We start from the raw sequence: 25,118 nt of genomic DNA, 5'->3' as shown, positions 1-25,118 counted from the left end.
CAAGCGGCAAATAGTAGTCAACAGTAACAATCAACAACAGATTATTTTTTGTTCCACCAACTGAACTAGTAACTTTTGTTGCCAAGCAACCCAAACATTCTCCTGCTCTCCGTATCCACAGGTTTCCACAGATCAGCTCTTTTTATCACGTACATTTTATCTGTTTTGATTTATCACCAACCAGTGAAATAAGAGTCTGCTGTGTGATTCAGAGGTACCAGCTTGATCAATGTAGACACACACGGTCTGCTGTGACGTTAATGAACAGTATTCAGAACACCTGGCTGAGGCTAAGTGATACACAGTGAAAAGTTCCAGTGATGTTGTTCTCTATATCGCCACTCATGGAATGGTTCTTGTCCAATCAGATTACTTGGTCGGAACTAACTGTTGTATAAATATAAAAAGTAACTAATAATAGTATAATCTTAATGTATTGAGCTGTAATCAGGCTGTATTATAAATGGTTATTAAACTAAGCTTCAGGAGTTTTATTCTTAATTCACTAATTTGTCTCAACATTGGAATAATGGCAATGATACTCAACTTGCCTAGAAGCAGATATATAAAATGAGCATGCTGCCCTCTTTTGGCTAAAAGACATATTGTCGCAGAGAAGCCTGCAGAAGCACCAACACCAGGCCTGTCCATTCTAAAGAGAGAAGCAAAAGTACTGAAATAACCTGTTCATTAAAACTGGGGGGAAATGATTTAGTAGAAAATAAATGTTTTGTGTCACTCTATAGCTTTAAGACAACTTTATCTTAATGGATTAAAATGCAAGGGATAAATAGCAATGAGAGATTATGAATTTGTATAATGTTTGCTGATGCACACTCAGTCTTTAAAAATGAGCCAAATCATCAGTATAGTAATTGTGGAAAAATAATTTAAAAGTCAAAAGGAATATATAAATACAGGTGATGACTTGCGTATTATTGATGTATAATTTGACAACATTTAGAACACAGGAGTGGAGAAGGAAAATTGCTTTTAAAATAATAAAGCAGGTACTTTCACTCATGTAACATGAGAACCAGCGGCAGAGTCTTCACAGCTGTGTTTACTAAGAGGGCAAGTCTGTCCTATGGGACACTGAAGGGTGCAAAGAAGGTTCCAGAGCCTCAGTATGATAACCTGCTCTGTGTGGTTAATATGTCCTTTAAGGTGACTGAACACGAAATAAACAACAACATATATTTAATTTGTTTTAATTTGATAGATAGATAAATCAACTTATTTTAATACCCTTAGAAAAACTTTCCTTGTTACAGTATCTGCAATATGATGACTTAGATTTTTATCATTTGCTATTATCTATAGAAATATTCAGATACAGAGTCCATAGAACCCAGCATATCAGACACACACACTGCATACTGCAGCTACAGACACTTCTTTGTGTCTTCTTCACTGTGGCTCAGTCATAACAAGAGTGAAACCTGAAGTGTTAACCTGCTCAAGCCTAAACTGTCCCTAAGTGAAGGCATCACGTGTGTGACTGTTGGTGGGTTTCGTTGAGTCTGGTTTCAGATCTGAACACACTGCAGGAAGTCTTCACAGCTCACAGAAACACTCTCTCTGTTAGAAGAGGAGTAAGAGCGTCCTCTGCAGGAAAGAGTGGATTTCTGTTAAAAGTGTAAAACAATATAATAGATGAAAGAGCACCGTGTATTTTGAGAACTGACAAGAAAACAATAACATATCTGACATATGGGGATGTTTTAACTCGTATTTCCCTTATATAACAGATTCAGTTTATTGTATAGTAAAATCCTGTTTGGATACGGCTTGCGCGGCAACAGAGATGCGATGGTGGTATAGTGGTGAGCATAGCTGCCTTCCAAGCAGTTGACCCGGGTTCGATTCCCGGCCATCGCAAAGCTTTAACTTTATAAATGTACATATAAGTACATACACGTGGCAGTGTTCAGAGCCACCGGCTTAGTCATGGCGGAACAATCTGCAGACACTGATGTGTACGTGGCTTCAGTAATACTCGTCACATCATCGCGGACTGCCGCCCCTCCTCCTCTTTGATATACATACACTGATGTCCTTGTGCACGTACACTTTTTAGGCAAAGCTCTCAAATCTGAAACACTGCAGGAGTAATGAGTTTGACCCTTTCAGAACAGCGCAACACTTTTGAGTTAAAAATGTACTCTACACGCTCAATACCTCTATTAAACTTGAACAAGCTGGAGAAAAGTCACATTTTGCGTCTGTCTTCCCTGCTGCTGTTCAGAGAGAGATGGCACACAACCTAAACTCATCACATTTCACAGGTTGATAAATAAAATGTCTCCGGTAATGGGAGGATTTGTACTGGATGATTTCAGGCTTTTTCGGCGTAGCTCCGAAGACACCACGCAAACTACATTTAATCTGTGTACTGCTGAGGGGGGAAAAGGTTTGCGATGGCCGGGAATCGAACCCGGGTCAACTGCTTGGAAGGCAGCTATGCTCACCACTATACCACCATCGCCCGATAGGTGCTTCTGTATCCATATATAAAGTCATGTCTACTGTCAGGAATTCTGCGGGAGAAAGAGGAGAGGGAAGGAGGAGCAGAGGAGGAGGAGGGGAGGTACATCAGCAGGAGAAAAGAGGTAGAGACAACATCCGTCCTGAAAAGCGTGTCTGGAAGAAGACTGGGAGAGTTCATTACGGTTTTTCTTTGGCAGCTGCTGTGCCTCCATTTTTGGATGTGTCAAAACAATATTTAGAGCCTTTTTAATTCGTTGCTACTTTTTGCAGATGTTTAAGCACATTTTCTATCATTCGAACAATTGTTTATTGTATGTTTTTGTGATCAGAAAAGTTTGTTTTCACAGTCACACTAGCAGTATAGTGAGACTTTTGACACACAAATTAAAGGGATTGTGTGTGTCAGCTTTTTGACGGTTAACTATGTAGTTTTGCCGCATTGGGACATGCATTTACTGTTAAGAACTTTGTGACAAAGCAATCGAGAAAAACTTCAGGCGTTATCTACTACTACCTCTAATGCCTAATAAGGCCAATTAAAATATGCATGCCTATTTATAGACATATTTTCTATTAAAAAAAAGTAGCTTTTGTCGATGACATGAAGTAGAATCCTGCCTCACGAAGGTGTGTGATCTAAGAGGCAGTGAAATGCTCGCTGCATGCACAAGGACAGACTTAGACTCAGCATTAAAACACAGCAGAAATGCTGAGCTGAGCATCCTATCAGTAGGATCGCTAATCTGACACCTTCCCAATACACATGGTCAGGTACTTGGCCTTTCTCTCGCTCTTTGTGTCACTCAGTCTTTCTAAAACGTGAGATAAAAGTCAAGCACCTGATAACATTTGAATCCTGTGAGTATTTCTGTGAGATCACAGTTGCATTTCCTCCTAAATACATCATATTTCATAACTCCTGGACCTTTCTTTGTGACGTCTGATGTCTTATTTTCTGTAGTTGTAGGATCAGAAGTCGAAACTATATAATGATTTAGCAGAAAGGTTCAAATGTTCACTTCTTTAACTCTGTATTTGGTTTAGAGAAGTGAATCACACTTTGATGAGCACATCAAACTGAATGATGTAATAATACACGGTCATTTATATTTCTTAAGCTCTTTGTTTATTTAAGGTTTAATGAATCTGTCAAGAAGAGAGTATTATTAATTAAACACTGAAGCCCTGATAGAAACCATCCTCTACTTAACCTGACCTCTATTATGTAACGTCACGTGTGACACTGAGTTGTTTAATTTACCTTTTATACTTGTAGTCTGTGCTCCTCATTATTGTTGGTTTGACAGAACAGAACAAAAAGGCTGTGGTTCAAATGTGTAGGATGTCATCAGTTTTCTTTACGTGCAGAGCATCATACAAACACACACAGTGATTACATGAGTTTTATTAAAGACAAACAGCAGCTTAAACACAAGTATGAAGGATAATCACGGTGTGAAAACACAGACCATACTTACTATGAAGTATGGATGAACTATATGATTTGAGTATGAACTATGGATTTCCGGGATAGTGAGTGTTCCAGTTTCCGTTTGTACTCCACTTGTTGTCCGAGTAATATTGACCAATCACGTATCAGCAGGCTGCGGTGTATGCAAGAAAAACAGTCTGTGAGGAGAGCAAAAGCAGGCAGAACGTAAACTGCTGTAATGCCAACCTGGCTCCCATCAGTGTGATCTGATGATGCTTTAGCTTCTTATTAATCTCTGTAAACAGACATCTGCAGCAAGGCCAGCTAACAATCTGCTCTAGATCTAAAATTTAAAACGAGATGAATTCACTTGACGCTGTGTCACGAAAGCCGTTCAGCCTTCAGATTTCCTGACTTCCTGACTTCCTCGAATGCATCAGATCGATCGGACCTCCGTTCAACAAACGAGCATTTTAAAAGTTTTCTTCTCCTCATGAGGACAGACCTGACAACGCTTGAATTTTTACTTCTTACTAATCTGCATCATGATGTTTCTGCTGTTAAACATGCCGGCGTGCGGGATCTTTGCTGTTATTTTCAGTAAGTTAAGTGTGTGTTTTGGTTAGCGGAAGTGGCTACGGTAGCTCCACCAGCCAATCTCTACTGCGCATCTCTGGCTCCAAATGACGTCACCATTACAAGATGGCAGCGCTGGTCACGGGGGCTATTTTGGCTTCAATTTCGTACAATGAGAGCAGATGGAGACCATCGTCCATCTATATATAGATATGTAACACGAATGAATAAACCCTCCTGAACAGATTATTTTAGGTTTGAAAAGTCAAATCCTGTTTGGGAGTGAGCTAATATTTATTCTGTGTTGTATTCTGAAGTATTTTTAATGAACAATAGTGAGAAGATTCTTGGCAGTAGTGATGGAGTCCCTGTTCAGCTCAGCAAACGTCTCTTGGGGACAACTAACAGATTTTATAATTCAGTCAAATGTAGCCATGTTTGAGCTATAATTAGCATGTGTATTCATATACCACCTAAGTTATTCAACATACTAATGTTTGGCATAGCCACATAACAATATAAGACATTATTACATACATGTAATGATTACTTACTTCAGCACAAAATATAAAAGTCTACCCATGTTTGCCTCTCAAAGTGAGACATTTCTGGACAAATCATTCACAGGTTCACCCTCTTATTAAGCCTTGTATTTAATTAACAGAAAAAATAAACCATACTAATAAAACTGTGGGATTTCTGGGAAGCCTCCTGTGTTTCTCTTACATCATATAGGACTGAACTTTGACCTGTTGCAGGTGTGTGGTGTTCACACAGCTCTGTTTACATGTGGCAGTTTATCTCAGGCTATCACACGCTCCTGGTGACAGGTTGTCTGACAGTTACACACTCTCACATGTGGTTGTCGTGGCCGAGTGGTTAAGGCGATGGACTAGAAATCCATTGGGGTTTCCCCGCGCAGGTTCAAATCCTGCCGACAACGCACTAGTGTTTTCACTGCTGACACTGTGTGTGAATCATTAAGTGTAACTGAGTGTGTGAGAAGGAAGTCGTGGACACTGCGGGGAATGTGTTTGAGGTTTCCCTGGTCAGTGACACAGTAGGGCAGGCTGACAGTCTGTGAGTTCCACTTTGCTCCTGGGACAGAGACTGAATCTGATCTCTCATTTTCAATGAAACCTTTGTTTGTCTCAGGCTGTGACACACTTGTCTGACAGTTACCAACTCACATTTGTAGTTGTCGTGGCCGAGTGGTTAAGGCGATGGACTAGAAATCCATTGGGGTCTCCCCGCGCAGGTTCGAATCCTGCCGACAACGCACTAGTATTTTCACTGCTGACAGTGTGTGTGAAGTAAGTTGTGGACACTGTGGGGAATGTGTTTGAACTTTCCCTGGTTAGTGACTAAGTAGGAGATGATGACAATCTGTGAGTTCCTGGGAGAAAGGTGGTATCTGTTTACAAGTAGTTCTGTGGAGAATTCAATGAATCGTTTTGATCCATTTTCTGCATTTACTCCTGCTTGTATTATATTCCCAAAGATTACAAAGCAACACATAGTGATTAAGCTCACATAGACTATGTAACCATTCTGCCCTCTAAAACACAATTCACTGGCCTTGTGATTGGATCATTTAGGATGGATAGACCTTAGACTAGACTTACCACAGTACCACCTTCTCTCTGATCAATATGCTGAATGGTTTATTGATTTTCAATTATGCTCAAAGTACATTTGTTTGCAGCGCACATTGATAATGAAAACTTGAACAAACACAGTACAACTGAGGTTAACTTAAAACAAAACATATATCTATATACATATAAAGAATAAAAGGGGAGGGGGGCTCCGCTGCTTCACGCTGACACTGCAACTCCAGTCTTCCTTATTAAGTGTGATTTGTAAGCTCTCATAGTACTCTAAAGTTTTGCAAAGAGCCTCTAATCCGTCTCGTAAAGCTAGGAGGTGCTTGTTCCCTCCAGGAGATAAGAATGAGGCTATCACAGAGGTAAATGCTACGATGACATAAGCTTTGCCCTCAGGGATCCGAGTTTCAGCGTTAAATCCAAACAGGGCACTTATGGGATTGGGAGGTATGTCTTCCTGAAACATCACAGAATACGCACTAAAAATGCTGGTCAGTTGCACTCAATGAAGATACGACCTATTACTGTTGATACTATGTGCAATTATTCGTATAGTTATCATCATTCATTGCATGTGTCCATTGTGCATTTGTCTGCAGGGATGTGGCTCAGTGGTAGGGCGGGTGCTTCACATGTTTGAGGCCCTGAGTTCAATCTCTGTCATCTCCATGCCTGTCAGGAGAGTGTATTGATTACTGTACAGTCAGTTGTCAACTGCCATACCAAGACTGTATTTTGGTACTTATATTTCCAGTAGCTGTCACCAGTGCCTAAATACCAGTATAAAGTTTAACTGCATGAGTTGCAGTGACTGGGACAGTTGCCATTGGGAGTGTCCAATAAGTTTGCATCCCTCAGCAGGGAGGCCTCACGTCCTGGTGCTTTGTTTTTCAGCTGCAGGTTAAGAGCTGCAACTTTCACTCAGGAGTTTTCTTATTGAATATTTTGAGGTTGGATTGTATTTACATAATATGTTCAACATTGAGCCATGTTCTTCATTCATGAAGATACTGTGTTGTACTTACTGTACAGTGATCCTGGAAGTGACTGATAGCTTTACGACTTAATGTGTAACATTTAGATACATAGAGTTGTTGTGGCCGAGTGGTTAAGGCGATGGACTCGAAATCCATTGGGGTCTCCCCGCGCAGGTTCGAATCCTGCCAGCAACGTCAGGCTGATTTAAGCCATGTGCTTTGCAGGAGCAGTGAATCTCATGATTGATAAATCTCAACTCCTCTTTGTAAAAGATAGATCAGCGAGTTTAGTGCCTTTGTCTCCTTAAAGTGGTTGTTTCGAAGATTGCACATTCGTTCTCTCTGGAACCTGTGGCAATAATCGATAATTGTGGGAGCACACTCAAAACAGTGTTGCATGTGTGACGTCCTCGGTCGGCTCCGGTTGTAACTCTTGATTTTCCTCACTGACGGTCGCTTTCCTTTTTAGACTGTTTGCTTCATCTGAGGGTCGAGTATGTTTCTTTTTCTTTGAATTTTCGAAGCTGTACCTGTAATCATCCATCTTTCCTTTGTTTGTTCAGCCATAGTAGATTACTGTTTACTCGCAACACTGGCGGAGAGCGGAAAAGCAGCCGCTTAGCTCCACCTACCCTCTCTGGCAGACCAACCACTGCTGGGTGATGGAAAACGCGTCACTAACTGGGCGCCGCTTGTGATTTTTTCCTGAGTCTGAAATGTTCTGGTTTCCTTTTTCAGTCTGAGTAGTACTGACCGCTAGCGTTTCTGAAGGTACTGATTGTATGCAGGGAAACTCCATACAACAGCAAAACGTCATTATGAGTAACATGACTTTTCAGCCCTGTGACTGACTGTCGATCAGTCCAAGGTGTACCCCGCTTCTCGCCCAATGACAGCTGGAAGAGGCTCCAGCCCCCCGTGACCCTAAACAGGATAAGCTAAGCTAAAAATGGATGGATGGTTACAAAAAAAAAAACAATAATAATAAGCATGATAGCCATCTAAATGACAATGTGTTGCTTTTTTAATCTTTGGGAATATAATACAAGTAGAAATTGGTTCAAAAGGTTTCATTGAAAATGAGAGATCAGATTCAGTCTCTGTCCCAGGAGCAAAGTGGAACTCACAGATTGTCAGCCTCCCCTACTGTGTCACTAACCAGGGAAACCTCAAACACATTCCCCGCAGTGTCCTCGACTTCCTTCTCACACACTCAGTTACACTTAATGATTCACACACAGTGTCAGCAGTGAAAACACTAGTGCGTTGTCGGCAGGATTCGAACCTGCGCGGGGAGACCCCAATGGATTTCTAGTCCATCGCCTTAACCACTCGGCCACGACAACCACATGTGAGAGTGTGTAACTGTCAGACAACCTGTCACCAGGAGCGTGTGACAGCCTGACACAAGTGCCACATGTAAACAGAGCTGTGTGAACACCACACACCTGCAACAGGTCAGAGTTCGGTCCTATATGATGTAAGAGAAACACAGGAGGCTTCCCAGAAATCCCACAGTCTTCTGAGTATGGTTATTAAAACACGCGTACTGGCTCACCTGCAAACAGTTAACATGTTATACACCTGGCTACTGTATTTTTTTTGTGTGTGTGACAAACTTCTCTGCTTAAACCCTTCAGTGTTAAATAAAACATTTTTGTGAATAAAATGTTTAAAGTTGCTGTGAGGAGCTTTTGGTTTGTGTTGATTTTGGCGCCCCCTGTGGACAAAGCCGTACCTCTTATCTCTTTGCTGATTTTGTCCTGTACATGCTTAAGAGGTGGTTTCTAACACGAAAAACTCATCCTGCCGTTACTTGCATCACTCACTTATATGTTTGCCCTGGAAAATGTAAACAAAGGCAGCGTGCAGTTTATCATTTTGTCTGACACCTTCGCCCAAAAGATGCTTCAGGCATTAAAAATAACTTAGAAATAATCTTGTCGCTGGTGGTCTGGTTTGCTCTTGTAGGTCATATAGAGTAATCGGAATTAATTTCAGTCTGTTTCATAACCAGAGAAAAACTCCTCACAGGAGCTTAAAAGCGAGAAAAGTTTGTCCTGCATTCACATTCAAACCTCTGCACATGATCCAGGACACAGCAGTGCGACTGGTCTTCAATCAACCCAAACGCCCTCATCCAGGTCTACACTCCCCCCCGCCCACTACGCTCTGCCAATGAAAGGCGCCTGGTACTCCCATCACAACAGGGCCCTAAGTCTCTAACTAGACTCTTCTCCTCAGTCGTCCCCCGGTGGTGGAACGAGCTACCAAACTCCATTCGGTCCTCAGAGTCCCTTTCACCTTTAAGAAGAAGCTAAAGACCCAGCTCTTTATGAACACCTCTGACCTTAATGATGTTGATGCTATTGATGATGATGACATCAAGGATGTTGTTGATGTTGATTAGGATATTCATGATGATGATGATGAACTGTATTGACCTTGCTGATGTTGCTGATGATGATTAACAAAAACAAATACGCCCTGTGCGCTGCCTGTTGGCACTAGAAGCTGTAAGTTGACTCTTACTGATTTCGTTCCCTCCTGTCTTGATTGTTGCTCATGTTGTATTAACTCTCAGATGTACGTCGCTTTGGACAACAGCGTCTGCTAAATGAAATAACACTGCAACAAAGGCTGGATTACAACCAAAAGACACCTAAGGGATCCAAGAAAGTTCAGTTATAACAAACAGCTGTGGTTAATTTGATGCTCATGCTGAAATACTTTAAAATAACCTCATATAGCTCCTTCTTGCCACAGACAGTGACTCTCCAGAAGATTGAGAAAAAGATTCCTGCAGAGATATTCCCCTTTGCTAAAGACTAAGATGCTGTTTTGCAACCAGAAACAGCCGTTACATCGAAAGCACCAGACTCCATTAACAAAAACAGTCATTTTACCTCCTAGAACACAACAGGAGGAGCAGGTCTATCGCTGCAAAGATTGGTGCTTTTGTGTTACACAAAAACTATTTAAGACACCAAAGTCACAAAGTAACAAAGCTAAAAATGACTAGTTTTGTCAACAGAGTTTGGCGGCTTTAAAGTGAGTGATGTAAAGGCTGCATCTGATTTAAAAATTGGTCTGACTGTAAAGGTCTCACTGTGCAGGGATCCTGCTTACCGTACCAAGATAACTTTAAGACCCCAAAATATTAAAAACAAAAAATACATGAAAATAGGGCCATGTGTTAAAAATATCATAATTAGTCCTTTATTCTGAAACGTTTTGTCCAAACAATTACAAAACCACAGTGTGAAGCACCAATGCCTCTCATAAGTCACCTTCCTTTCTCCAGCAGATGGTGCTATAGGCCTGTGATACACACGGACTGTATGACACTATCAGAGTACGGTGCTCCTGGTAAAAAAAGTTTCGGTGTGTTATTAATTTCCTGCACACTGAAGCATTTTGACACATTTAAAGCACCTTACAAAACAGTGTGTAATCAGAACGCCCTCAACAAAGACACCAGATATCACATCCTCTCTCTGGTGCTGTGTGTGTGTTTCTGAGTGTGAATGTTTGTGTGTATTTTGGCTAATGTAAAGACAGATTGGCACAACCTGCTCATGTGGCAGTCTGACTGAGCTGACGATGATACATGTGTGAGTCCCTCCGTATTTATCGCTGTATGCTCATCTGTGTGAATGTTGGTGTGAAGCTTGCAAGAGGAAAACCACACACATAATGCATATGTGTGTGTGTGTGTGTGTGTGTGTGTGTGTGTGTGTGTGTGTGTTGCAAAGCCTCATAATCTCACCCCGGACTAACAGTGGAATCCGAGCGGTCACAATGAGCTCTTTGTGATGGTTGTAGAGCCAGCAGGTGAAAACTCTGCTTCAAACCTCAGAGGGACCATGTGACGATGCCGAGTAAGTGCAGTGTGCTGTCTTATCTGTGTGTGCGTGTGTGTGTGTGTGTGTGTGTGTGTGTTTATGTCAGTGCACAATGTGGATGACCTGTAGCGCACGTGTTTGAGTGATGACGCACGTGCCAACCAAGATTATTGATGATTTTTAAACAAACGCGCGTGCAGTTGATGTGGTCTCTCTTCCTTGTTTAAAGTTAAAGATTACCAAACTGCATTAAAATCCAAATTATTAAGAAGATACACAACCTAAAAGTCTGAAGGCCATAAGAGGCTGCTCTGGCTGCAGCCTGAGTTGCTCCATCATCACATACAAATATGGATTCGGAGCAGGGCCCGCTCTCCTCTGCCAAGCCCACAAAGCTGCATCTGTGCCTCGCTGCAGCGGGCCCGTTGGGGCGCAGCGGCAAGAAGCTCCGGGGCGGATGAGAGCAGCACATTCAGCCTCTGACATTTCAGCAGCCGTTTACACGACGCTCTGCCACGAAGACACCATTTTCCTTCCATGAAACGAGCCGCTGCACTGATCCTGCTGCAGATGAGGATTCGGTGTAAATGGGTCGTGTCCCTGCGTATTGCTTAATTTAATAGACGCCTGTGTTGACATTATCAGTGTTTATTTGCTTACTTCACTCTGTTTATTTTCTTGCACTAAAGTTGGTTGGCTCTTTGACTATGAAGTGTTTGTATGCACTTCATTAGAGAAGAGTGTGTGGGCATGAAAGCTTATGCAAGTACAACAGGTTCTCACTCACAACCCGTCACATATGACAGCTTGGTCAGTGGACCGAAGCCCAAAATGTGAGAAGACGTCAGGCATCAGCTTTGTTTCTGCAGGTCAAGCTGTCAAGTGAGCGCTAATAAAAATAAATGTTTGATTAGACTTTCAAAATAAAGTTAGCTGACAATCATTTCATGTTTAATGAGGCTGAAAATTCAACAATATCGACATGCGTGCAACGTTTAAAGAACATCTCAGTTTGGTTTAGGCTCTAAAACTAGCTGGTTAGGTTTCAGGAAGAGAGATGTTTTGGGTTTGAATTAGTAACTACTAACAAACTAGCTTTATGTTATGTCACTAAAGTTTTTGTTCCACTCAGAATTGAACCCCTGTCTCCTGGTTGACTCAAAAATCATCCCTGACTGCCATCAAAGCAGACCTTTTGCTCTTCATACTATGTCGCCTGACTTCCACAGTACATCAAGAGAATTAGATGTGGTGCTCAGTGGTTAAACGTTAGAGATGGGAGGTTAGACTCTTTTTACTAACTCGAGTTTGTATGAGTCCGTCTCTTAATAGAGTTGGGTTTTCGATTCACTTGAGTCAGCTTGAATCCCCGACCGGCCCAGGCGCCCATAGAGCATGCGCAGGAGAGACTTCCGTCACCCGATCGTGCTAACTTCCGGTTTAGCACTCTGCTAACATTAATGGAGATTAAATTTAATCGTGCAGCTCTTCTGGACCTGTTTTTGGAACTAAATGATCAATTTCTGATATTAAAGCGAGTCATTTCCTGCGGTTTGTGATGCTCGTTTCCCATGATTGTGTGCGAAAAAAGTGCTTTTTGCGCCCTGCTGTGTTGGGAGAGCGAGTACTAAGTGAGTGTTTCAGTGAGTGATTCGTGTAACTTGAGTCAGTTCTTCAGCTAAGCGAAGGGAGCTAGCTGCGGGCGGCGGACTGTAGGAGCGAGTACTGAGTTGAAACAAACGGCAAAGTGGTTGTTTTCCTCACAGGGCGAGGCTTATACGGTGGTCTCGCCTCAAACTCACAGTTTGCAGTGGCTGGTAGCGGGTTGGAGGGGTGAGTCAGTGAACGAGTTAGTTTCAAACTATTAAATACCCAGCCCATGTACAAAGACAATGTACTCAAGGCAGCGGCCCCCCGTTCGACTCCGATTCTCTGCCCTTTGCTGCAAGTCTTCCCCGCTCTCTCTTCCCTTATTTTCAATTCAGTCCATCAATAAAGACAAAGGCCAAAAACTGTCGTTAAATAGTAAATAAATTAAAGTTAGGCTAATGGACAGCATCCAGAAATGACACTGACCAAGCTGCCAGATTTGGCGATTGGATGTGAGAATGTGCTGCAGCAACTAAACAAAGTGAAGGATGCATATAAACACGAGTCATTTCCACACGATTGTCTTTAAATGACGCCTTAAGCAGCAACATGACCCATCGTCTGCATCTGGCATGAAGCATGTGTAGCATCCTGGTGTTTTTGCATCTTTGCATCCACGTTGTTTGACTTGGCCAACATCGCCTCCTGCTGTTTGCGTGTTTGTGCGACACTCCACTGGGCAGGGACTTGGACCTGCAGCACAGCAGGAAAGGCTAAGAAGGACTTGACACACATTCTCTGAGGTGAGTTTCACTTCTTGGAGCTCTCTGGGGCCTGTGCCGGCAGCGATCGATGCCCGGTGGGGAGGTCGAGGCGCTGCATGCGGCTCCATCCCATGAGAACTGTTGGACTGGTTAATTTCAACTAAGCGGAACCAAAGTTGCTCCTAATAAAGCATGTGTGTTCCAGCCTCAATCACACACAGAAAGACTTGCTCTGTGTTATACATCTGCAGAAAATGAAATCCAATTCCAGATTACAGCCCGGGAGCATAAGCCGATGTTCTTGCCAAGTCTGCACTCTGAATGATGCGAAGGAATACAAGAGGGGAAGTGAAACAACCTAGATTTCATGGTGTTACCACAGAAATGCTGCTTGATTTCACACGAAGCAACCCTGGTGCTGCCCTGGAATGGCCTCTGTGTTCAGAACTTTACACCCAGGAGAAAGCAGCCTTTCAAACACCATTTCAGCGCCATGTCGCTCTCAGAAACATCGAAACAAACATCTGAATAAAAGAAAACAAACCGGAGAAACTTCTGTCACTGGAGGATTTTTCCGCGTCACACTCGGAGACAAATGAACAGCGCTGACACAAAACCTCTTTGAAGAATCAGTTTGTGGTTTTTCCTGACTTTCCATTCGACATGCCACCATGTAGAAGATTGTATGTTGTCATTGGCAATAACCGCGGTGTACAGACTCTTTACTGAGAGCCGGGACAACAGGGTGACTGTCATCCTGGCAAGCCAATAATCTGGATCCTTTTAAAGCCAATAAACATCAGAAAATGAATTCTTTGTGGGTTGCAGCACCGAACAGGAGAATGCATCACCCTGGAGGTCTTTGATTCACAACAATTTTTAACTTGTGCTTTGAAAATCATCCTAACCAAAGAAATCACATTTAATCTTATGTGTCATTTTATCAGGACTACCTAAAAACCTTTCATAAACACAATGTCAGGTACATTTAGCATAGGTTTGAGTTTGCACGTTGATGGCAGGTATACCTTTCCCCACATTCACCACACAGACCCCATGTGCAGCCGGCTGACAGTAAGCGATGCTGGAGCGATTATATTGTGGTCTTGGCTCGCAGGTTCTTGCCTCTCATCGAGCCTCCAGGATTCCATCTGTCTCACATTATGACCTGGTCACTGCTCTGTGATGAAGGTGGATCTAGGAATACAGTAAACTCTTCCCCAATAGGAACCCCTTCTGAGATGGATATCACAACATAAGACGAAGCAGGATCGCTATCATGGCTGGCTACTGTTGGGGCCCTGTGGCTCGATTCCTGACACGAGGCTCATAGCTGGCGGAGTTTAGAGGTTCTTTCAACATCCTGTCTCTGGAAAAAGCTCACTGGTGTTGTCACAGAGTCTTACACAAAAAATAAGTCTTCTGTCAGATCACCTAAAAGAGCAGCAGCTATAAAACAGCTGGAAGAGATTCATTGCAATAAATGATTGGTTGCTTAAGACTGGTGGATCAGTGTAACAACCAAAGAACATACAAAACTGCTGGACAAAGTATCTTCAGTAGGGAAATCAATGTTATTTTTTTTAACTTAAAGCATACATACGTAGAATCAGTCTAACTTTGGCTCCCTCTAGTGGTAGAATATAAAACACACTGTAGCACTCTAATGAAAAAAGCTACCTCCCAGACTTTTGTATTTCTTTTTTTAGTTTGTTTGTTTGTTTTTCCTCTGTTCCTATTACCTCTCTCCTGTCTTTCCCCCCCATCTCTACTGTGGTTTTTATGTTAGTCCGAGTAATACTGACCAATCACGTATCAGCAGGCTGAGGCGTATGCAGGAAAAACAGTCCGTGTGGAGAGCAAAAGCAGGTTTGATCATAATGCACCTCAATGACTCCCATCAGCGTCATATGGCGATGATTTAGCTTGTTATTCATCTCTATAAACAGACGTCTGCATGCTAACAGCTAACAATCTGTTCTCGATCTAAAATTTAACTTCAGATTAATTCCCTTGACGCTGCGTCAAGAAAGCCGTTCAGCGTTCAGATTTCCCGACTTCCTCGAATGCATCAGATCGATCCGACCTCCATTCAACAAACAAACATTTTCAAACTTTCCTCTCCATTTGAGGACAGACCTGACAAAGCTTGAATTTTTACTTCTTACAAATCTCCATCATGATGTTGAAATTCCAGCAAAGGTAAGACCCGTTAATAACAAGTAAAACACAAGAGAATGGTTTCTCTTTCTGTAGCAATGCAAAACGCGGAAAAGGAAGTCTTGACGGGAAGACGATAATCGCTTACCGCCCGGCACGTTCTCCGGTGTCCCCAGAGGCTATATCGTCTCAGACTACAGCCGATGGGATCCGAGATTGCTCCCACCTAACCTGGTGACATTGACATGAATGCACCAGATTTTCACGACAATTAACACGTGTTTTTGTAAGAATAGTATGTTCTCTTTAAGGAGTACTTCCTGTTGTTAACTTTTAGCATTGTGCAAACAACATAACCCGTCCACATTACAGCTCATGAAATGTATCCAATTTCTGCAGATCTGCCTTTGCATTAGGCCATTTCTATCTGTATTATATCTGTATTCTATTATATATAAATTTTCTCTCAGCGACTTATGTCTTAAGTTCTCCTTTTACTTTCGTGAATCTTTATATATGTATATTTAGTTTTATTTTTTATCTTTAATGACTGCTTCTATGAAATTTGTGCACATGACAAAAAAGATCCTGAATCTGTTTTTTACGGAGCCCCTGAAGTCCCAAAAGGTGACCGTTCTAATCTTGTGCGCACACTCTCATGTTAATGATTCCACATCTACAGTGCCATCATCTGACAGTAAGTTGCTAATTTAATTGCGTGAATTCTGTTTATAATATGTTCTTATTAGCGTTGCACTGGGACTGGAAGAGGAGCGCCCTCTGTTGGGGCCCCTGCAGACATGAGGGATGCGCCCCATGACGTGTTGATATGTAAAGAGCTCTGCTAAAATACTGTAAAATAAGTTTGTTTTCTGTGTTAAACTGCTATTTATCCACGTTTTATATTTGAGAGAATCTCTGAATTCAATATCAAACACTTTTGTGATGATATTGATTTGCTGTAGAGTAATTTTGTCTCTATATTATGCTTTGCTAGCTAAATTGTAGCTTCATTGTTAATCTCTGTGGTGCTCACACCCACAGTAAGCTAAATACGTTCGTGTTTTTGGAGCTTAATACGACTACAAAGGTGGCTGTGAGAGACCTAATATGTTTCTGTTGTTCTCAGAATAAACATGGAGCCAAAAGTGAATGTTTATGCCAACGCAAGAGAGAGACACAACTGCTACACAAAGATAATTATCTTGTGCGCACAAGCTAATAAGAAAATTATCACTTTTTTGGACTTGGGGCTCTGTAGTTTTTGCATACTAAAATATAAATATAAAACATAAAGCATTTGTTTATGCACAAACATTGCTGCTTTTTTCTTTTATCTATTTGACCTGTTTAAGATTTCAGCTTATCTAATATTAGTTTGCAAAAGTGGCCAACAGAAACAGCTCTATGAGGTGATAATATGTCAGTGTTGCGTTATCAGCTCGTTCTCATGCCCTCATGTGGCCCCCTAAAAAAGTAAAAGATAAAACTGCCTAAACAAAACTTTGAATGTAAGATTGTTTTGTTGTAAACGCAACCACGAGTAATCCCCAAAAGCAAAGCCACACTACTGATGACAACAGATTTACCATCCACTGTATATGTGGGAAAACCAACGGATGTGATTACTTGGCCAAACATCCAGTCATACTTTAGCTTCCCTGCGTCGGCTAACAATGTTTATTTAGCTTTAATCATCCTCTGTCTCATATTAAAGATACTTAGCTTTATGACTTCCTCTGTGTCCCTGTCTGAAATTCAAACCTCACAATTCCCAACCCCCCCACTGATTTTCCACTCCCATGAAAATCTACAGAGCCAGCCAGCCAGCCTCCGCACTATTTATTCTCCTCTATATGAAGCGGAGTGCAAGCTTTGTCTGTGTAAATACAGGTGAAACGAGAGAACTGCGTGAAGGAGGAGGGATATATGTTCGGTTTAACGGGACATGCCGTAGTTATTTTACTGTCTCCTTAACTTTAATCTTTATTCCAGAGGACTTGGCACACATCTAAGCTTTCAAACACTGCCAAGTGGATGTTAATACAAGCACTAAATCTCAATTAACAACAAGGAAGCGTATTCTGTGGCTCCAGAGAGATTTATCCTCCGTGGCAGACAGACTCTGGGAAATAGAGAAGGAGTATTAGGGAGGATTGAATATGGAGTCTAAACACACTGTACACGTTACAGCTCATTAAACAGCTCCTAGCCTCACACACCTGGGCTGCTTTTTCTCTGATTTATCAGCTTGCACTGGTGCTGGTAACATCCTACACCTGCAATAAGGAAAACAAGCAAACATGTGTACCTGTATGACTCTGGAGGTGAAAATGTTTTCATTCAAAATCTGCTGAAAATAATCCCTCACGTCTCTCAAACAGAATTTGAAATGAGGAAATATGACGCCAACCCAAACCGGCTGTGCAAAATACAAAGTTAAACTTGGTCACTTGCATAACTGTTGGTAAGTAAACAGCTGAACTGGACTTATTGACTTAGCAAGATGATTATTTCAATACCTGGATTTAGTTGCAACAGCTAATCTTAAACTCATAAGTAGGGGAGACCAGGGGCCATTGTAACACTTTTGGTTCGGAGGTCATCGCTTTCAAACCTCTTGGAGTGTCTGCAGTTTATATTAAAGTAACTTGTATCTCAGTGATCGAATGTTTTTTACAAACAATGTTAGAGTCACAGTATTGATTGAAACACTAGAAGTCAAATGTTACATCTGCCCCAACATGCAGGGAAGATTGGAACAGCAAATGTAATGCCTTGATATAAATACCAAGGAGCACAACAAATTACCAAAAGCATCAATATAGTTAATATAATATAGCTGGCTGGTTTGCTGCTTCCTGTTTGATGGTTGAGAAAGTTGTTTGTCATGATAGGCAGGTAGGTAGGCAGACACGCAGACAGACAGGCAATACTTTATTGTCAGACCAAGTCTGAAATGTTTCTTGCATCATGGCACCTCCATTTGCAACATAAAAGTTAAACATAACACAGTATTCAAGGCCTTTTTGGATTTTGCCTTTATTAGATAGGACAGCTGAGGAGAGACAGGAAATGTGGGTTGGAGAGAGGGTGGGAAGACATGCACCAAATGATCAGCAGACCGGGAGTCGAACCTGTGATCAGTGCGTCAAGGTCTATGGCCTCTGTGTATGGGGTGCTTTACCAACTGAGCTAAACCAGCGGCACAACAGTTCTGGAAATTATTTTAAATGTTCGAATCTCTCTTAGTAATTAGTTATGCATGTTAGTAATGCATATTTTTTCACCAGTAAGTGAACTGCTTTTAAGTTTGCAACAGCTGGTGTGCCTAGCATCTGATCTCTGACATGAAACATGTCTTGACCATAAGCTGTGAGTTTTTCACCCTCACCTTCTTCTTGTCTGAGATAAATGGACATTCAGACCATCCCTGACCTTTGACCTCACAGCACGGCGGTGCCTTTGTATTCTTTTCAGACATCAAGCGCTCACATGAAGCAGGGAACCAAACACTTATGGAGTCTACATTGTTCTCAGGGCAACCCGCTGCTGTCAATCCAATCCACCTCCTCCTCCTCCTTCTCCTCTTCCTAACCATGTCTATCTGTCTCTTTATCCTCCCTCCTGCTCTCCTCTGTTCGCTCTGTGAGGGCCGGACAAACTGCTGCTTCTCTGAGCCAAAGGCCACCACCCTGACGATCCACGCAGGCCAAGTGCGACTTCAAAGGTTGTAGCTTGTGGGCATTTCACTGGGTGTGCTTTTAAGCCTGCTTTCTATCTGTCTTTTTAATTTCATTTCCCATTTTCAAAGCAGATTTACTGTAATCCAGCTGTACAGCTTACTAGCTGCAGCTATCGTGATGTAATGTGGAAGGAAGTCGAGAAAGTTGTTTAGCCAACTCAAACTTTGGTTGGCAGCTAAAGTATAAGGACACTCGTGTGCATATTTTTATATGCACATGACAGAGAACTACAGACTAACTCTGCAGTTGGTTCACACACTATGTCTTAACCTTCAAGTCTCATGCAAACAAGGCTAGGTCAAAACCTAGTGGCTGACCGCATCAGGTCAATGTGCATTTTTATGGTCAATGTGTTACAAGGACTGTCCTTATGAGGCCGATGACAACGTGTTTGAAAGCAAGTGCGCGCTGCAGACGTTGGTGAGGACAGAGGACGAGCAGCGGAGGAGCAGCCCGCCTACTCCCCGAACAAAATATCCAGAGACGTATAGACAGAGAGTCGCGTCAGTGGAGGTTCAATATGCTGCCTGACCTGCCATTGGGATGTTGCAACTCTCTCTCTCTATGGCCTCTGAAAGTACAGTCACTCACTCAGCCAGTCAGTCACTTACAGACCCATGTGTAGGGCTGCCCCGGCGGTCAGCCAAAAAGTTGGATGTTAGGTGGTTGATTTTTGAACTACAAACATTGTATAATGCTGCTCTGCCTCTTATTCAACCATCATCAAAATCCTTGAATTGAAATTGTATCATTTGTTGGCTCGTGCCCTCATGTGTTTACCTCCACTGCTCTGTGAGTTACGAATGGGTTGCCAGGTTTGCACGCACTGCACCAGAAATGACTCAATCATGTTTCCAAAACAACATATAACTTATGTACTTAGCAACATGCAAATGGTCTATTTTTAAAATGTCAAGTTCTTTCAAGTCCGCTGTTAAATTTCAAGTCATGAATACCAATCTATATCAGTGTAAATCAAACAATTCACAAGTACTTAAATTTAGGTTCCAAATCTGACCTGAGTCAAGTCATGTGACCTGGGTCCCACCTTCACTTTTAGCTCTGCTCTGGTTTTCTCACATTGACTGTTTTGGTCTTTGCTCTCATCACCAGTCTGCTGTTCTCAGAGAGAAGGTTTTCTTAAATATACTGAATGCTCCCTAACCAGCACCATACAGCTAACAGGCAGTTAGCTAGACTAGCTTGTGAAATTATGAGCTGTATCTCAATTTGGGGGCCACGTCCTTTGAATGAAGCGGCCTGCGAAGGATGAGCCGTTGTTAGCCTGTGGAGACACTAAGGCTGAACTTAAATCAGATGGTCTGGTCTACGGAGGATTTCCTGTTTGCATCACCAGCTGTTTCCGCCCTTACCCTTGCATCACCAAATGTGGCTCCTGACGCCTAGCAACAGGTAGCTAGCAGGCTAACTAACATTACATAATTTAACTGATTATTTTAAAGATAATTTGTTTCAAGGCCCCTTTTGTTATTTTTAACATTTGATTTGCTTTGATTGAGTTCAAACCAAAAACGTTTACATTTAAAGTATTACCCGGCCGTTTTAGAGTCCGCCATCTTGTTTTAATTAGCGCACAATGAATCTCAGCATAAGTTAGGCTACGAAGGATGCACCTGATGGATCCTTCGTGGCCCAGGAAAAGGAGGATGCATTTGTCGGCCGCATCTGAAGGAGCCTTTGAATTGGGAGAGCCTTCGATGAGCCTGGGATGCAATCGGCCTTCAGATACGTCCTTGGATGCAGACCCTGAATTGGGGGCAGCTACAGTGGAGCATTAAGCTAATGAGCTTGTCTTGCCTCAGGAGTTGGTGGAGCTAAAAGGAGAGTGAATATTGGAAATTGAATTTTGATTATCACATCGACCTGAAATAATTACCTCTCAGGAAGCGCTGCAGACATTTTCTACGCATTTCCCGATGACTTGAGTCGACGCTTGATTGTTGCTGCTGTGTTTCCAAGCTGAGTACAACTAACATCGAAGCGGGGGGGCATACTGTGGACGTGTTGTCTCTCACAACTCTCTGTTGTAACCTTTGCGTTGTCCTGCCGGCCAACTCAGATTCTCCTTTGCTAGTGTCTGTTTGCCTGGCAAAGGGACTCTTTTATCGGCTTTGTAGGGAGAACAAACATGTTGACTAGCTTGTAAAAGACACTATGACAAGTGTAAAGAGTACAAGATCATGTTAGTAAAAAGCAGGTGGATTTATGTCAGTCCTCCGTGCCTCTCCTGGCTTTTCTTGCAGCCTGTGTCCATATGGCTTTGTGTGTGCTCGTACGCACATACGTAGCGACTGTTTACATTTGCATGTGTGTGATCCTAATCGTTGCTCTGTCTGTTGTTTGCTTTGCGCTGACATATGGTGCAGCGGCCATTTATCTGCACCTTAACTCGACACACAAGCTGTTAGGAATGTGTGTGGGAGAGGACAGTGCTGAGCTAACAGACTCTTCTTCCACCGTCATCTCTGTTTACCTGCTATTGTTCGCAGCTTCTGTGTGGAGATGAAGAGAATGGAGTGATTTATGTGCGTAGTGACAACAACAAGTGCTTGGGCTGCAGTGGCGCCAATGCGCTTCTTTATCCAGTGGAATCGGCTGCGGCCCGGAGGCACTGGCTCTTGTTTGTTTGTGGAAACTTGCACAAAATGCTGAAATACAAGTCAATGAACGCTGTGTATGCTGTGACTTTTTGTGCGATTATTAAAGGTCAACTTCAAAGCTAGGGAAATAAAAAAAAAGCTTGATTTTAAAGTCAGATTAGTTATTTTCTGTCTCTTTCTCCTCAAAAACAACATTCAGCACACCAGGAATTCCATGGGAAGAGACAGCCATCGTTTCTTAATGAAGTCAAGTGGCCCACCAGCCAACTCTTACCCCCCCCCCATCCTCTTTCCTATGCTGCATCTGATATTGTTGATGTTGTTTTTCTTTCTTCCGCTCTGAAAAATGAATAGTGGCTCTGTCACGTCGAGGAGTGCGGGGTTCTGGGTTGTCTCCTTCCTGTTGCCTGTCTTATCTCGCGCACAGATCCTTGCCTTGCCTGCCTCGGTGTCAGGCCTCTGCTCGCTCACCCCCACTGTGGAGACAGGCCGGGTGGGGGTTGGGGAGGGTCTGTAGTGCCCCCCAATTTCATATTCCACTCCCTGAGAGTTTAGAGCTCAGACAGGAAGTTCCTAGCAGCTTTTTCCTCTCTGGGACACTGGGGTTTGCTTTTAAATGGAAAGACGTAGGATAGAAGATGGGTGGGGGGTCGGTGTGTGGGGGCTTTTGCTTGAGGCCCCACCATGAGGTCCTCATTTGTTCCCGGGGCCATTACTGTGACAGACTGTTTACTATCAGGTTTACTTAAGGATTTATGTTATTCCTTTAGCTGAAACGTATAAACACGGCTGATGCTTTTCCACCACCCTGCTGTTATAAATTAATACTGCCTGTCGGGGCCGAGGGGCTTACTATAAGCACGCTGGAAATGTGTGATTTTCTGAACTCTGTGCAGTAAAAATATGTTCTAATTCATCCCCAAAGAGCTGGAGCGAACAGTAGGAGGGCTCTGATCCGAGGTGCTACCTCTGCTGGCTCTATTCTCACTTCACACAACTCAACACCCCATTAAGAGCTGCTACCAGCGTCAGGGGAGGTCTACTGCCACTGGTTAGTGCAATATAAAAGATTAGTAGTTCACATAATTCAATAACAGCAAATTCTTGATTCTATGCTTTTATACTTGCTGAAAAGTATACAACCTGGGGGAGAAGGTGCCTCGTTTTTGTAACATCCCCACCAGGTAACCCTTCACTTTATATGTTAATAACTATATATAGAGTGAATTGTCAGCAATTATAACTTCTCATGAAGCTTTCATAACTTTTTTAAAAACTGTTAATGACCATAGATAAAACAGTATACCTTTCTTTTGTTATCATGTTATTTCCTCATTATAATGTACATTGAGCTTCCAAGCGCTCTACTTTGAACTTAAAGTAATAATCTCCAGTGTTGTGACCAAGTTATCTTTGCTTAAGTCCCAAGCAAGTCTCGAGTCATTTTTTCTTGGGCAACTCAAGTCAAGTCGAGTCCTTAGTTAAGGCAAGGCAAGTCCCAAGTCAAGTCACTTTTTTCCCACCCAAGATCCAGCACTCTTACCTGTAGTATCCGGTCTTTATAAAGAGAAAACACAAGGTGTTAGCAGCTCGTCTAATAATGATATTATTGGCCAATTTATATAACCTGTTCAAAAAGTATGACAGTGAATTATATCTGTGTTATCTTGGCACAGACGCAGCCATGATGATGGTCTGCTCTGAGACCGTATTGAGTAGTAACGAGTACGACTGACGAGGCTTCTCTTTGGGGGCTTTGATGTTGCGTGTTGCCATGGCGAGGAGTTTTCCAATCATGACAATCACATACCGGGGAGCTTTTTGAGTCATCCAATCAAGATTCATTTGTGCTGCATTCATACTTGATAGTTAGACAGAAACTTGACAAAATTTAATTTTATCATTTTATATTTAACAGCTAACATTCAAACTTATGGACACACAAATAAATGTCTGTAAAGTCACTATCTGTCGCCAAATGAGGTAACACAATGGTGATTGTTTCCAACCGCCGCCTCCGTCGCCAAAACAAAACACGTCTCTGACATCGTTTAGTGGCAACTTGTTGAAACTTAGCTAGCTTGAAATGTAGTAATTAGTAGTAGTAACATTAACGTTAGTAGTCAGAAGTGAGTTTGCAAAAATTTAAGATGACAGCTACAGCTGGCTCGCGCATCGGCGAAGTGGTTGCCATAGGTTACACATAATGATATGCATACCATCACCCCGTCCCTTAACGGGATTGGCACACTGCAGTTTAAAAGCAGGCAGGCCCAGCCATGGAGATGACTGCTTCTGTTGTCCCTGATATGTCTTGTAGGTCTTTAAGTCCAGGCATGTCAGATGTAGCGACTTCATGATAGTATACCACTCACCGATGAAGTCGGATGCATGACGAAGGCAGAGACGTTTGATACTAAAGTTGAGTAAATATCAGACACTTTAAGACTAAAGTAATATTACAATAACTGACTTCCAGTTCTACCAAAGTCATTTTCCGATATGATAGCTTTAAGGTAATTAACCCACAACTGGTACTCGATACAAACTAAAAATATTGATAGTAAAAATGTGACTGTAGACTCTGCCGCAGGAGGCTGATCAATCCTTTAAGTGGATTTCCAGTCAGCATCATCAGATCAAAGCTTGGATAATCAGCTCATAAAAAGACCCAAGAAGAATTTTAATTCCATCCATTTTCAGCTGCTTTGATTTAAGAGCCACAACGAGTTCAACTAAGTAAGAACCATAACCTTTAAATATCTCCGGCTCACATTCGCATATTTTGGCAAAAGCCTGTGTCCAGGTGTAAGGAGAAGACTTATTCAAGTCTCTAAAGTGAAGTCCAAGTTTTGCCTGCATCTCTGTCCTCCTGCTCGTCCCGTCCCGTGCAGGGCTGTCCCTGTCCCGTGGCCCGGCCTCTGGGAAACCACAACTCCTCTGATCTCTTTAATTACACGTCTGAGCTGCACAGCATGGAGAGCGCTCGGGCTTTTCAATAATCAAAACTGAAAATGGCCTCATCCCTCCTCCTCTAAAAACTGTGAGGAGAAAAAAGTGTGTTATTTTGCCTTTTGTTGGTGCTGCTGAATATTAACTTACTGAGAGGAAATTATAAACATATGAAGCAATTAAAATTTATGAGCTAATTCAGAGTCTCTTCTTTCATGTTTATGATGCTGGATCTGTGTTGTCATTTTCTGTTAGCAGCCGGGCAAACATTAGAAGAAATGTTGGAGCTCAGTGACGGCAGTGGGATGGAGTGAAATCATTATTGTTACAGATTTATGAAGTTCCTCCTCGCTTCTTT

At 42.3% G+C, this 25,118-nt stretch overlaps 6 non-coding genes across 6 annotated transcripts; 4 read left to right on the top strand and 2 right to left on the bottom strand.

Annotated features, from left to right (window-relative positions):
* The first annotated feature begins 1,809 nt into the window (after positions 1–1,809).
* On the top strand, positions 1,810–1,881 carry trnag-ucc (transfer RNA glycine (anticodon UCC)). Its single transcript has one exon. It is a non-coding gene; the product is annotated as a tRNA-Gly (tRNA).
* Positions 1,882–2,416: 535 nt separating this feature from the next.
* On the bottom strand, positions 2,417–2,488 carry trnag-ucc (transfer RNA glycine (anticodon UCC)). Its single transcript has one exon. It is a non-coding gene; the product is annotated as a tRNA-Gly (tRNA).
* Positions 2,489–5,359: 2,871 nt separating this feature from the next.
* On the top strand, positions 5,360–5,441 carry trnas-aga (transfer RNA serine (anticodon AGA)). The gene has a single exon. It is a non-coding gene; the product is annotated as a tRNA-Ser (tRNA).
* Positions 5,442–5,695: 254 nt separating this feature from the next.
* On the top strand, positions 5,696–5,777 carry trnas-aga (transfer RNA serine (anticodon AGA)). Its single transcript has one exon. It is a non-coding gene; the product is annotated as a tRNA-Ser (tRNA).
* A 1,418-nt stretch (positions 5,778–7,195) lies between these two features.
* Positions 7,196–7,277, top strand: trnas-cga (transfer RNA serine (anticodon CGA)). Its single transcript has one exon. It is a non-coding gene; the product is annotated as a tRNA-Ser (tRNA).
* Positions 7,278–8,346: 1,069 nt separating this feature from the next.
* Positions 8,347–8,428, bottom strand: trnas-aga (transfer RNA serine (anticodon AGA)). Its single transcript has one exon. It is a non-coding gene; the product is annotated as a tRNA-Ser (tRNA).
* Positions 8,429–25,118: the final 16,690 nt, after the last annotated feature.

Source organism: Semicossyphus pulcher, unplaced genomic scaffold, assembly GCF_022749685.1.
Source record: "Semicossyphus pulcher isolate SPU_LCO1_2020_fin unplaced genomic scaffold, fSemPul1.0.p SCAF_18, whole genome shotgun sequence".
Taxonomy (NCBI): domain Eukaryota; kingdom Metazoa; phylum Chordata; class Actinopteri; order Labriformes; family Labridae; genus Semicossyphus; species Semicossyphus pulcher.
The sequence above is the reverse complement of the archived record's forward strand: the minus strand, read 5'-3'. Positions and strand labels throughout refer to the sequence as shown.